This window comes from Sminthopsis crassicaudata, chromosome 2, assembly GCF_048593235.1.
Source record: "Sminthopsis crassicaudata isolate SCR6 chromosome 2, ASM4859323v1, whole genome shotgun sequence".
Taxonomy (NCBI): domain Eukaryota; kingdom Metazoa; phylum Chordata; class Mammalia; order Dasyuromorphia; family Dasyuridae; genus Sminthopsis; species Sminthopsis crassicaudata.
The window spans coordinates 170,982,211-170,997,849 of NC_133618.1; the positions used below are offsets into that span (position 1 = coordinate 170,982,211).

The 15,639-nt window shown below is 37.0% G+C and overlaps 1 long non-coding RNA gene across 1 annotated transcript; it reads right to left on the minus strand.

The window, feature by feature from the left end:
• Positions 1–4,524: 4,524 nt before the first annotated feature.
• LOC141555189 (uncharacterized) lies at positions 4,525–11,565 on the minus strand. Its single transcript, XR_012486090.1, has 3 exons — positions 11,087–11,565; positions 8,402–8,629; positions 4,525–7,290 (listed from the first exon to the last, which is right to left on the minus strand). It is a non-coding gene; the product is annotated as an uncharacterized LOC141555189 (long non-coding RNA).
• Positions 11,566–15,639: the final 4,074 nt, after the last annotated feature.

The window sequence follows — 15,639 nt, forward strand, 5'->3', positions numbered from 1 at the left end:
TCCTCTTTTCTTACCTCGTGGATTTTCCACTTCCACAGGTGAGCTTGATTTCCCAACCCCCTACGGGTACTTATAAAACAGTGTTTATGTCTAGAATGGGTTGGAAAATTGCTGTTTTAATCACTAGAATAAATAGACAGTGTGTGATCTTTGACCCAGGAGGAAAATATCAGATTTATTGATTCACACTCCTGAAGTACAATTCGGTATCAGAAACTCAAACTTTGATTTTTAGGCAAAAGAATTCAGGGATATAGCCAGAGTGTTCTAGTAAAGTCATTACTGCACAGACTATCCCCAAGATCTTCTCTTCTAAACAAGAGAAGGGAATTTTGGGATATGTGATTGCTTACAATTTTTAAATTTTGATTTTACATTTTTAAACATTTTTGATTTTACATCTTCAAAGTATTTTGATTTTACATTTTAAAGTTATTTTGGTTTTACATTTTTAATCTATTTCGGTTTTACACTTTTAAATTATTTTGGTTTTACATTTTTAAATTCTTTGCATTTTACCTTAGCAATGCACTTCGGGCATACACAGAAAGTGCAGCTAAGTGACAGACTGACTTTTGTCTGACTTGTTAATCTTTTTGACAACAACTTTGTTTCCACTGTGATGTGGAAAGGCCTGGATGGCATTTGGAAAGGCCCAAGTTGGGCCCCGGGGACATTCCTTCCTAGGTGCAGATCCAGCAGCAGAGTTCATCCCCACCAGAGACATTTGTAACGTGGGGATCCAAGAGAAGGACCAGACAACAGTCCAGAGAGACCAGCCAGATGTCAGCAGCCCTTCAGACGCTGATGGCAGCGATGCCCCTCCTGACCGTGACCAGAGACACCAGACACAGTTCCAGTGTTGCAGCTGAAATGGACTGTTTTGGGTGATACGCAATATAAAGACTGTAAATGGACAATGGGCCTGCTTGCTTCTCCCGTGGCCACTTGCCATATGGTGGCCTGGGAAGAGGCTTTGCCCTATGCTTTCTATTGAAGGACTATGCTTTTAAATTAGTGGGTGAAAAACCAACACACCCACCTGCCATTGTTATTGAGACAATGTTACTGGACATGACTTTGCTTATGTGCACCTGTGAAACTAGAATTGTTCTAGAATTGTGAAAAGTGCAATAGAGAATTGTGATAAGCTAGAATTGCTCTAGGATTGTGAAAAGTGCAATAGAGAATTGTGATAAGCTAGAATTGTTCTAGAATTGTGAAAAAGTGCAATTGAGAATTGTGATAAACTAGAATTGCTCTAGGATTGTGAAAAGTGCAATAGAGAATTGTGATAAGCTAGAATTGTTCTAGAATTGTGAAAAGTGCAATTGAGAATTGTGATAAACTAGAATTGCTCTAGGATTGTGAAAAGTGCAATAGAGAATTGTGATAAGCTAGAATTGTTCTAGGATTGTGACAAGTGCAATTGAGAATTGTGATAAGCTAGAATTGTTCTAGGAGTGTGAAAAGTGCAACAGAAAATTGTAAGAAACTAGAATTGGTCTAGAACTGTGATAAATGTAACTAGAATTGTGACAACCTACCTACTGATATTTGTTAACTAGAATTGTGATGTTTTACCTTGTTGACTTCCCACCTCAGTGTTGACATCCTACCTCATTGGCATCCAACCTCTTTGGCTTATTATCTCGAGTATGACTTTGATGAATGGGTTGAACATTTGGGCCACTGTTGAGCCTGGTTCTTATTGTCATACTTCTGTTTACTGATCTGCCGCTTTGTACCTCCTTGGGCATAACACTGTCATCTCATGGATCAAGTGAACTGTAGCTGGTGCTAAAAGTTTAGCTTGGTGAGATGTGCGGTTCCCGCAAAACAAGAGAAAGGGAATTGTAAGGGCCCTTTAAATGGGCGGACACAGTGCATCGGGAGATTGAGGCCCGGAAATAATTTCTGTAGATATTAGGACTGCCCTTGGGCGGGATCCTGGCCATATTGAGATAGTTTTGTAATGGGTGACTCTCTCGCTGATTGGCTGTGTGTGTGACCTCACAGGCCCTATGTAAGCCCACTGCAGGCAGCAACCGCCCTCTTTAACCTCGTGCTCTTGACCCTGGCTCCCTAGCCTGGGTGGCCAAGACAAGATGGGTAGCCAAAAGAGGTAAGGGTTTTGGTAGTGAACACATGGGTCTTCTGACCAGGTGTTCACTCGGGAACCAACAAGTCAGGGCATCAGTCAGGGCATTATGTGAGTAGGTATAATAAAGGCTTTTAAGATTACACGTGGTTGTTCTTGAGTGCGCTACCGGTTATTAAGCTATAGATTCAAGAGATTGTGGCCAGAGACCTTAGAAGGCCTCAGAGGAGGCGAGCCGGGTAGAGTTCACACTGCAGAGGACAGTGGTCAAAGGTACTCCGGTGGGTCTAGGACAGAATAGTAATTGTAACTGCCAGGAGAGCACGTTACAACTTTCGTTCTATTTTTAGTTGTCATGGCTCCTACCTCAACTTGGTTAAGAAGACAGAAATACAGCTTTCATCATCTTAGCCATTGCTGCTATTAACATATTAACCCACTGATTTGTCTCAATCCTTCAGTAAAAGGAAATGTATTCTCAGAGCTTTCATTTATTAAGGTATCTCTACATTTGGGCTTATATTTATATTGGCTACAAGATGATAGATTTCTCCAAATATTTAAACTCACCTGACCTTCCAAATAACAATGTCCACTGGGAAATTATTGAACATCTGTGTGAGTCTTTTTGGGCAGAATTAAATTTTTGATGTGCTGTATAATTGGGTCAGTGCCTTGGAAATGCATTTTGGTCATTATGAATGCTCTAATAAAGTAGTGTACTTCACTAAAAATTGGCAATGGTTCCCAGATTGAGAAAGCTTCTAGGAAATGACTTTCCACATGCATCTGATCAGCTAATAAAGTACAAGAAGATAGAGGGGATCTGTTAAGAGATTTTTGTTGAAGTGCTCAGTAAAACGCATAATTTTGGTACCTAGAAGTGCTAAATCCTATTATCTACAGAGGTAAGATTATTCAGGATCTTGAACAACAACTGAGAAATTCAAAGAATGATAGTTTCTTCCTTTTTTAATGTCATTTTCAGCAGATTGCTATTTTTTTCTTTTGATCCAGAAATATAAACTAGATAATTTGAATGATAAGCAATAGAGAAGCAGTCTTTGGTTCCATGTAATGAAGGAATTTCCAAGATAAATAAGGAAAAACAAAACATGGACTGCTTCATTGTGAAGTTTCCATCAAAGAATATTTTACCATGTTTTAATTGGATATTGGAGAAAGGATATATTGAGGAAAGTCTTTCACTTGGACTTGATGATAATTAAGATTTCCTTCAACTCTAAGATTCTATTATTCTACAAAGTATAGAATGGGTAGATAAATAATTATTTTTACAAATGGCTTCTAGACACTTATGGAGACCGAAAGGTAAATTAAGCAGAAACAGAAAAAAAACCCAATATATACAATAATTATAACTATGAATATGCAAAGAATAACATAAAGAAATTAAAGATTGTAATGACCAGAGTTGTCCATGGAGAAGAGTTGAAAAATGCATCTCTGTCCTCTCTTTGCAATGATGGGGTACTATCAGTGTGAAATATTGCTCATATACTGTTAGACATAATTGATAGTTTTGTTTAATTTTTTTCTTCCCTCTCTTTAAAAAATATCTTTGCTAGAATAGATAGCTCATTAAGTAAGAAGGAGGAGAAGGATATATTTGGAAAAAATAGTGATGCAAAACCAGACGGTATTAATAGAAACAAAATTTGAAATAAAAATATATCCCAGTGTTCCTTCTCTTGGTGTACCTGATTCTGTCCATCATTGACCAATTGGGACTGGATTAGATCTTCTCTGTGTTGAAGATATCCACTTCCATCAGAATACATCCTCATACAGTATTGTTGTTGAAGTGTATAATGATCTCCTACTCTGTTTTTCTTCCGAGGTTATTTTTACCTTCCGAATCCAATTCTTCCTTTGCAACAACAACAACAACAAAATTCGGTTCTGCACTTATATATTGTATCTAGGATATACTATAACATATTTAATATGTATGGGAATGCCTGTCATCTAGGGGAGGGGGAGGAGAGAGAAGGAGGGGAAAATTCGGAACAGAAGGGAGTACAAGGGATAATGTTGTAAAAAATACCTATGCATATGTACTGTCAAAAAATGTTATAATTATAAAATTAATTTAAAAATAAATTAAAAAAAGAAGTAAAAGCATATGAACCTCAAACTATTATTTTTTACTTTGTAAAAGAAAAAAAGTAGTTTACTCAGCTAGAATTAGGTTATCATTCCACAAAGATTCCAAAGAGATTCCAATTCAAAGACAAGCTATAACCAAGAACTTATATATAGTCATGACCATATTGGAAGAAAATAAACGAATTAGTGGGGACAGCAATGGGATTACCAAAATAGAAAAAGAAATTAAGAAACTATGATCTTTGGAGAAGAGAACAAAATGAAAGTCTTTAAGAAACAAACACACACGACAGTTACAAAAATAACATACTGAGTTTATTATGTTATTAAAAATAAAAGCAAGCTGTTCATGAAACATATTTACACCATCATGTATAATTCCCTTGCTATTCAATTTTGTATACCGTAATGCTCTTCTTATTTGGTATCAGCTTAGTTCAGAATCAAAACAAAAATAAAAAGAAGGAAATTAGATCATGAAAAATACTTCCTTGTTCTGAACTCTTAATCCACTGGTCTATTGTAAGCAGGTAAACAGATTGCAATGGAACGGGGATTTACTCTTTTTTGTACCATGGAACCCTTTGGCCATCTGATGATTCTGAATCCCCTCTCATAATATTGTTTTCAAGTGAAAAACAAAATGCACAGGTGAGAGAAGTGACTATTAGTAACTAATGATTTAGGAAGATCTAGAGTCCCTAACAATCTTCTCCTCCCTTTTTAAAGTCCTCATATCAAAAGTTCAGTTTTAGAAGGAATTACTGATAATGAGACTGGATTAGATTTCTTAAAAATCTTGTTCAGATTCTACCAGATAGGGAATTCCATTGTTCTCTGCTTAGATTTGGGTAGGGATACATTATTTGAACAGATTGCCCAAATTTGAGTAACTTAAAAATAAATAACATAACCAAAGTTCACTGGAATAAGTCCTGTCCTTCATTGTAATATTCATTTTCTCTCATTACTTATTAATTATCAAAGTTGATTGTCACCCTCTGGAATAACCACTTCTCCAAGCCCCACCTAAGCCTTGAGCTCACCACCATGATGGTTTTCTGCAATAAGAGTGTTAATGACCTATTTTATTAAAATGTTGGCATTAGTAATAAAATGGCTACTCAGAAATTGTGTTTCTGGAACTTTTAACCAGTCACAGAGGATTACAAAGAAAAGCCCATATATCAAAATACTTTTTAAAAAAGTTCATGGACTCCCTAAAATCTTTCCATCAATCCAAGGCTTCTTTGACTGTTTGTGGGGTCCATGGACTAGAGGGAAATTAAAGCTGAGAATATATTTTAAGAAATAAGTTCTTCTGAACTCTGTCCTTTATTGACCTCTGGAATACATAACAAGTGATATGTTTTGACATCAGAAAACTACTGGCTGACTTTACGTAGCTCATCTCAGCTAACTTTCAAATAATAGGTTTGAACCCCACTTTCCCTGGAACCAGACACACATGACTTTATCTCTCTGGGACTTACTACCATAGTCTATAAAATGAATAGGTTGGAGTAGATGAACACTAAGGTCTCTTCTTGCTTTAAATCACGAAGGTTTAGTTAATGATATGCATACTACCTATCTGGCAAAGTTGTTTTCAAGGAAAGTGCTCTATAAATATTTTGTTATTATTAAGTCAATTTAGCAAGCATTTGTTAAATTTTTATTATGTGCCAGCCATTCTTCTAGGAGAGAAAAAAAGATGGTCCCTGCTCCCAAGAAGCTCACAATTTAAAGGGGAGACAGCATGAAAAATACGAACAAGGTATAGGCATAATAAATTGGAGATAATCAACAGAGAGGAAGTATAAGCATTAAAGGGATCAGGAAATATTTTCAGATGGTGGGCTTTTAGCTGGGATATGAAGGAAACTAGGGAAGCCAAAGTTGGAGACAAGGAAGGAGAAAATTCCAATAAAATGTGAGAAGTGGGGAAACTAGATGGAACAACAGATAGAGCACTAACCTTGGAGTCAGGAAGACTTGCCTTCAAATCTGGCCTCAGACACTAGCTGTGTGACCCTGGGCAAGTCACTTAACCCTGTTTGCCTCAGTTTCCTTATCTATAAAATGAGCTGGAGAAGGAAATGGCAAACATCTTCTGTAGAAAACTCCAAAGGGGTTTTGAAGAGTCAGACTGAACAACATATGTCCCACACATGATCTCATTTGATAATTGTTATTGAAGAGAAAAAAGTAGCTAGTGTGGTCCTCTATTTGGCAAAATAATTTACAGAGCAGAGTGGCACAGTGGATAGAGTGACAAACCTGGAATCAGGAAGATTCATCTTTCTAAGTTCAAATCCAACCTCAGACTCTTACTAGCTATGTGACACCAAGCTAGTCATTTAACTGTTTGCTTCCATTTCTTCATCTGTAAAATGAGCTGGAGAAAGAAATGTCAGTGTCTTTGCCAAGAAACCCCAAATGAGGTCACAAAAAAATCAGACATGACTGAAATGATGAAACAACAACAACAGTTAAGTATGAAAAGAGTGAGAATTTGGGAAGAAAAGATAATGAGTTTAACGTTGGACATTGTGAGTTTAAAATTTCTATAGGACATCCAATTCAAGGTGCCCATTAGGCAATTGGACATAAATTTGGAGCTTAGAAGAGAGTTACTTTGAATAAGGGGTATAAGTTATATTTAGCTAAGACTATATACCTCTGTTGTGAGAACTACTTAGTTTTTTTCAAGGCTGCTTTCTACCTTTGGGGTTCACCTAATTGTGGCTCCAAGAAATTGAGGTTGCCCCAGCCCAATAAAACTATCTGGCCAGATGAACTAAACCAGGTTTGAAGGTAACTGAGGGGTCTCAAACCTTTCAATAAGTTAAAAGGTGTCTACTTCAAGCAAATGATAACTTCCCTTGGTGGAATGGCTCAATAAGAACAAGCTGTTCCAATGTCCATGAAAGTGGCTGCAGCAAGCATTATGATGTGTTCAGAACCTGGTTAGACATCAAAGATTCCAAGGTCACCAGCTGTTTTCCAGACCATGGTCAGTTGCCTTGAATTTGTCTTTTCATTAGACTTTGATGACTCTAGAAGAGAGAGTGAGACAGATAATTTTATGGAAGTCTGCTTCAATTAAATCCAATTTATTTGCAAATCAAAAGACATCACCTATACTAGTTTACCACTTTTAGCTATCTCAAAGTCTTGTGACAAAGTGGCAAAGCAGCAGGTGCAGATACACTGGGAGCTGTAGTCACAACTCTACCCACTGACAGCCCAGGTCACAGGGCTGTTTCCTCACTAGAAGCAGGAGAGGGATTTGGCTTCCCCTTGAGTATCTGAACAGCTTTTTAAGGACTACACTGCTTACCTCCTAGTATGAGGAAGGGGCTGGAAAAAGTGCTCTAAAAATTGTCTGCTTCACCTAATCTTAGCCTGCCTATGGTAGCAAGAGGGGAACCCACCCTGCAGTCTACACATAAAAAAGGCACACAAACTTTTGCATAGATGATTCCGCTCACTATTGTACATAGAATGTGCACACCCTAATGGACTATATGAAATCCAGTAGATCCAAAAAATGAGTAGCAGCTGTTGTTGTGAGAGGACTCAGGAGGTATTGCATCCAAATAGCATTTCTATTTGGCAAATGAAGACCAGCTTATCAAAGTTGGAACTGAATACATGGTTTTCTGAAGTGGCTGCATTGAAGGTGAGTGTCATGAATCTGGCAAAGGTTTTGCAAAGAAAACTAATCTATTCAAAAGCTCCTATACCTCCCAAAGGGAGTAAATGCCAGGCTCAGGATAATGTGATTTTCACATGTGGGAAAGCACCATGCAACCCTCATCAGTGCCTATGTTCCCACAATGATGAGTCCTGATGAGGTCAAAGAAAACATTTTTGAAGACTCAGAGACCCTCATCAATCTGTCAAAAGGACAAGTTTATAATCTTGTATTTAATACAAGAGAAGGGACAGACCACCAGACATGACAATTCCTTGGGAGAAACAGAGTCAGAAAAATCAACAGCTTGTGCATCCCACAACCTCATCCCCAACACTGTCTTCCATTTATTTAAACATAATAAAACTTTGTGGACACATCCTCACAGCAAACATGGGCATTTAATAGGATTTGTCATCGTAAGAAGAAGAGACAGACAGAAATGGAATGTTGTTAATAACTTCACTTACCTTAGCAGTATACTTCCCAGGGATGGACACACAGATTCACATGAGGCTGATTCACTTGCCAGAGCTAGTTCGGTGCTTGGAAGGCTCCCATAAGACCAAACTAATGGTCAACAGCTATTGTGAGGACTTCATTTTTGTATACCTCTGAAACCTAACAGTCAACCAGTGTCATGACAGGAAACTGAAACCCTTGCATCTGAATTGTCTTAGGAAGATTCTGAAGATAACCTAAAAATATAAGATATTGATCACTGAGGTTTTTCTTGAATTAAATTGCCAGATATTCAAACTCTAATGCAGAGAGCACAGCTCTGTATAACTGGATATGTTCAAATGCCAAATGTATTATGTTTATCTATAAGACTGTTTTGCAGAAAACACAAGGCAATGTCATCAAAGGGAGGGAGTGGAGGGAGGGGGGGATAATTTGGAAAAATGAATACAAGGGATAATATTATTTTAAAAAATTACTCATGCATATATACTGTGAAAAAAATTATAAATAAATAAAAAAAAATACAAGGCAAGCACTCACATGGAGTTTAGAAGAAACAATACAAGGATCCTCTCTGAAGAGTTTTATAAATGATTTGTGGCAGGGAGATTATCAAAAGACCACTCGCATGGTATGTCCACATGAAAGAAGGCACTGAGCTCTATGAGCAAGGAGATTGTAGTGGCTCAAAGGAAATGTGAGATGCACGCTCCAAATATTCATACTCCAACCTGTACTGCAACCTTCCAAGCTTGTATTGGCCCGGTCAGTTATAGTTGGACACATCGTACCGTAATTCCAATATAGTATTAAAGCATAACCAAGGTTAAATAAGGAAATTTGAGAATTATCAACATAGAGATGATAGCTGAATTCTTGGGAGCTAATGGAATCATGAAGTTAAATAGTATAGAGGGAGTAAAGGGCCCGGCTTAGAGCCATGGTGACACACCCAGTACTGGACATGAGTTAGATAAAGACAACTGAGCACAAGTTTGTTTGGTCATAAAAGTAGGAGGAAATGAAGATAGAGAAAAATCACACAAACTCAGAGAGAGAACAATCGGAGAGATACCAAGGAGAAGAGAATGATCTGCCGTGGCAAAGGCTGCCAAGAGGTCAAGAGGGATGGAGATCATTATTACTGCTATTATTAGAGTTTTATGCTTTGAAGTGAATTTACACATGTGCACACACACACACACACACAGTGCCAAACATGACCAAGAATGAGTGTCAATGAGACACTATCAGATATTACTTAGGATCATACTTGTTGGAATTATTGCTGCCAACAAAAAGGTCACTATGGAGGCTTACAGCCTTTACTTCACTGTAACTACAACATCATAACCATAATCAGAAAAGTAAACGGAATTCCAGGACAAAAATTAAAAGCAGTCACATTATATGACTTTAGTAGGTTCTTGTTCCCCAGATCCCTTTCGCTTCTCATTGAAAGATTCCTGTTTGGGCCACTAGGTGTCATCATGGATACAGGGGTCAGGTTGGAATCAGGCCTAGGGGAGCCCAAAGCCTAGCTTCGACACTGTGATCACAAGCATTGCAATCTGGGGAAGTCACAACCTCTCTCGATCTATTTTCTTTTCTGTAAGATAGGGTTCACAGCACCTACTTCCCATCATTGTTGTATGCAGCAGATGAAACATGCAAAGTCTTAAAACACCATGTAAAAGTCTGCTCTTATTGACTTTGAGTTCTTATATTAGAAATATAGAATAGAAAATAGAGCATATGTGAAGTTAGGAAATAGTGAAAGGCAAATATCCCAAGGAAGTGGAGGACCAGCACTCCTCTTGGGCAGGGTCTCTTAGCTTGAAGAGATCTTTAATAGGAACATGTTTTTTTGCCTTAAACTTACCAGGAAAAGGTAATTTATGTGTAATTTATGAAATGAAATATTGAAAGGAAATAAAAGACCTAGAATTAGTGGCTTTCTATATGTTTATATCTCATTCCCTATGACTACATTTATTTCACTTTTCTGTCAATGACCTCATGTCTCAGATCTATTTGTCTATGGCCTTCCCCATTCAGACTTAATTATCTTCTCTCTAATTCCCTCAGTTCAACATCCTTATCCTAGAGAAGATGAGGTTAATTTGAAGCCTCACTAATACAATGAAAACTTTGTATGCAGAGAGATATTTAACTCCTTTTCCCAAGAATAAAAAATATTTCAAAGTGTGTTCAGCCAGCTCTAAGTTACCCTGGCTCATTGCTAGCCATCCCCTGAGACTATTTACACACACACACACACACACACACACACACACACACACACACAAACACCTCTTAATACCACCCTTAAACAATGGAGTAATAATAATGGATTAGGACAGCTAAGTAAGGGGGCCTGAAGTCAGGAAGATTCAGTTGTGTGACTGTGGACAAGTCACTTAACCTTGTTTGCCTCAGTTTCCTCCTCTGGAAAATGAGCTGGAGAAGGAAATGGCAAATGACTTCAGTATCTTTGCCATTTAAACTCCAAATGAGGTCACAAAAAGTCACATACAATCAAAATAATTGAACAATATGTCCCTGGTACCTAGAGATTGAGATATCCCAAAAAGAGTAGAGAAATTAATGAGAGGAAAAATATCCCTGCATTATCCCACATATAAGAGAGAATCAAACTGATTATTCTATATTCCTGCCCTTAAAAATACCTTTTTAGATCCATGTTGGTTTTGATTAAATTTCTCAAAGTCCCGAGATACACCTTGTTAGATGAAATGAATTCTTTTTTCTTTCCAGATAGTGAATATTCCTTTGTCAGGACTGATTTCTCTTCTGTTGACCAAAAAAGATATGGAGCATCCTGTGACAAATTTCTCTGAAATTTCTTCCCACTCGTGTTGCTGGACCTTAGAATCTAAATTCTCCTCTTGTTGGGATTCAGTATTCTTTCTCTCTCCAGTGAGAAAATGGAAATAGAAAATAAGAAAATGAAGAAGCTGGCCACCATTAAAAAAATCACATACAGAGTAGTTGAAACAGCCAAGGCAAGCCATAGGTCTAAGATGCAAGTGGCCAGCTTAGCCAGCATGTCTCCTTCAACCGCAGTTTTGAATTTCCTCCTCCATCCTGGCAAAGGACTCAGACATGCAGCCTGCACAGTTTGTAGTTGTGTTTTCTTCAAGTGTCAGGAGAAAAATATTCTGAAATATGCCGAGGTATGTTGTAACCCTCCCGGAAAGCATGACTCATCATGCTAGAGAGGGTGGTATAACAACTCTCTTGATTTCCCAACTCGTACAAAATAACAGCTAAAGTTAATGCTCAAGATATGAGATGTTGCTACATGAAAAACACACTATTGGGAAAGAATCCAAGATTTTGTTTCACTCAGGAAATTTCAGTTTGTCTTGCTTGGATTATGATCCCTTAGGGCATTAGCATGAAGTTATTGTAGCCATATAAAATTTTGGTTTATTTTACAGAGGAGACTTTTACAATAGGAGATATATTTTATCAGAAGAATTTGAAATCAAATGAGATAATATTGAAAAAAAGCACTTAGCACAATGCCTTATACATAGTAGGTGTGATATACTTATTCCTTCCTCTTATTAATGCATTCTGAGAAGTCTGGTATATTTTGGGAACTCTGAAATAGCCCAATTTCCAGTGGCTGAATATCACTGTAAAGGGCTGAAACTCTTGAGTTGGTGCAGTGGAATGAGACCACGGAGCCATTGGACAATACTCTATTAGCCTGTGCTTGGAAAATGGCCCTTCCCACTATCCTGTGCTGGCTCCATCTTTTGGTGTATACAGATAATCGTAGGAGGGATTAGGGGGTGAAGGAAGACTAGCAGAGTCACTTTTGGGTGAGAGACGAAGAGACGGGAGGTAGTGGAGAACCTGTGTCCATTCCCTTCACTTCTACCCCTAAAGACCAAGAATAACGACCAAGGACTTTTGCTTATCCTGACTCCGGCTGATTCTAAGGTACCCAGGGTGCTAACCTGGACTTCACAGATGACCATTGTTCTATTCTTTATTCCACACTCGGCTCCACGTATATGTGACATTTAGAGAAGCTCTAAGGAAGAGCAAAGGACAATAGTGTGGTTGAGAGCAGTTATATCAAGCTCAAGAATGATCTTGGAATCCAGGGACCTTGGAATTTCTAAAATAAACAATAATTTTCACTAGAGACAATGGATGCTACTATTGGACAAGAATATTTAAAGACAAAGTTCTCTCTGCCACCTCTTTTTTTCTTTTTTGGCAAAGAGGAGCTAATTAGCAATTAACACAAAGCAGTTTGTGTAGTGTCTTGGAAGAGCAGAAAGAGCTTTGGGATCAAAGATGAGAGTTGGGAACAGAGAAGAAGACATGGTGTATTCTACTAGTAAGATATTACCAAGTCAGTCTATAAGATTCTTGCACCTTCATGTAATGATGGTCTATTCCAACATACCATTTGTTGGGGTTATCCTATTATCAAAGATAATAGTAGCTACCAAAGTGTTTTCCAATTTTCCAGTTGTTTTCCAATAATTATTTCACTACATTTTTTTCTATTTTTTAAAAATTAATTTTATAATTATAATTTTTTTTGACATTGCATATGCATGGGTAATTTTTTTTTTTTAACAACATTATCCCATGTACTCACTTCTTTTCTGAATTTTCCCCTTCCTCCCTCTACCCCCTCCCCTAGATGACAGGCAGTCCCATATATGTTACATGATTTCACTACATTTTCACAATAAACCCATTGTAAATTATTACCAATAACCACATAAACTGTTACTATACACATGAGGAAACAGGTCAGGTTAAGTGACTTCTCTAGGGTCACCCCGTTACACATATCACAAATAGAATTTGAACTCAAGCCACCCTGCTCTAAATCTAGCATTGTTACCACTATACAACACAATGGAGCTTTCTTCATATTCAACTCCCAGTAATACTACTTCTCTATAGTACATTGGGTAACGTTAAATTAAACTAATATTAGAAAGACAAGTCTGTAATAAAAACCAAAATAATGAAACATCTCTAATTGAATATCAGACCTCCAGAAATGATTTGGAGATTATGTGCTACTTAGAATCATCCATATTATATATATCTTCCTTATATTAGCAGAGACAATCTGAAACTTGACCATGAAAAATTGTCCCTTTCCAAGTCCAATCTAAATTATCTAAAACATTTAGCTTTTATTCTACAAGAAAGTTATTTTTTCAAAATTGGAAGGACAAGAGAAATAATTACACAATTTATATTGTATATTCTGGGGGCTTGTAGAAAACTTCAGTGGCTTTTCACTTATTTTTTTTTTCTTTCACAATATTTTACCCAAGTGTATTCTTAATTTATATTATTTATTAATGCATTTATTAGACATAACAATAGCACCACCTATTGGCCTTTTATATCTATTGCCTTATTTATCTTATTTGCATCACATTAAGGTCCCATATTAACTTTTATCCTCATCACTTTTTCAAAGTATCTATTATGTGCAAGGCTGGGAATTGCCTACTTTAGAAAAGTACCTTCACTTTGTATGAAAGTATGTTTAAAAAATAAACCTTTTTTTTTTTTTTTAATCTTCCATGGCCTGAGACCAATTCTTATTTTTCTTGAGGCTTTGAATATAGGAGCTTTGACTTTGTTATCATCTTCTGAGTGTGTATTTTGATCTTTTTTGTCACCATAATAGTTTTCTATGGTCAGAATCTTTTTTATTTGTTTGCTCTTTTTCCCAGTCTAGTGATTGGATTTTAACCCTTTGTTAAAGTAAGGTTCTAATTCGAGGGTGGAGGGAGCATTGTTCCAAGCTTCAGGGGTTTTGTGCAGTTGTTTTCAGAGATCCTTCTAGGAACCTGTAACTGAGCCAGCACTGTTACCCAGATCTAGGTGTGGGCAAAGCAACAGAATCCTGACTGAGTGCCAGCAAAGAATCCCCCTGCAATCCTCCTCTGACCAACTGTTCCAACCTCTCTCTCTCTCCCTCCCCAACCTGTGTGCTCAGATTTCTGGAAGCTGCTGAGGTCACATCACTGCCAAGGTCAATGTTGCTGCTGTGCCATTGTTGATTTAGTAATTCCAAAGCATGATCTTGGCCTGGGGCTCCCTTCACATCAATTTAGAGGCCCCATGGTCTGTTCCTACTTTCTTGGGGCCATACCTGCACTGCTGCAACCTGTGCTCCAATTGTGCTCCAGACCCACCCCAATGCAACAGACCCTTCCTGCTGACCTTCCAAGCCTCCTTTGGCTGGAAAATTGTTCCGCTCTGTCATTTTGTGGGTTCTGAATTTTAAAATTTGATTAGAATTCTTATTTAAACATTTTTGGAGGCATTTGGCAGAAAACTTGGAGGAGTCCCTGCTTTCATTACACCATCTTGTCTCTGCTTTTCAAAATAAACCATTTTCAATAAGCAGATTTGAAATTGGAAGGGATTTTAGAAATCATTAATCCTGACCTCAATTTTACAGCTAAGAAAACTCAGGACTAGAAAGACAAGACTTATTCAAAATGGCACAGGACTAGGATTCTAATGAAGATATTTTGAATCCAAAATGACTGTTCTTTCCGCTGCAGGCTTCCCAATCAATTTCTTCTTATAAATAAAGAACTGAATAAGGATAAATGTACATCTTTTTATGGATAGTTTTCATATATACAACTTTTCCAAATTATTCATGTAGATATTATATATATATAATGCATATTTGTGTATATATATATATATATATATGTATATATAGTTTTTCTTTCATAATGATGAAAAATCTAATTTTATTGCTGTTGTTCAATCATTTTTCAGTTGTGTCTTACTCTCTGTTTTGGGGTTTTCTTGGCAAAAATGCTGGAATGTTTTGCAATTTCTTTCTCCAGCTCATTTTATAGTTGAGAAACTGAGACAAAAGAGTTAAATGACTTGCCAGAATCCCACAGCAAGTAAGAGTCTGAAGCCAGATTTGAACTCAAGGAGATGTATCTTTCTGAATCCAGGCCCAGTCTTCTATCTATGGCACCCTTAGCTGCCTCCAAAATCTAATAAGTGAAGTTAAAGGAATTGGTTCTGATTTTTTATCCTCCTACTAATTTCTTATGTGACAGTTGACAAGGCACTTAACTTCAATTTATAAAATAAATCTTATGTTTTATAAAATTTCATTTATAAATTATTTCTAAATTTATAATTAATATTTATATCATAATATCTATATTTAATATTTATAAAATAA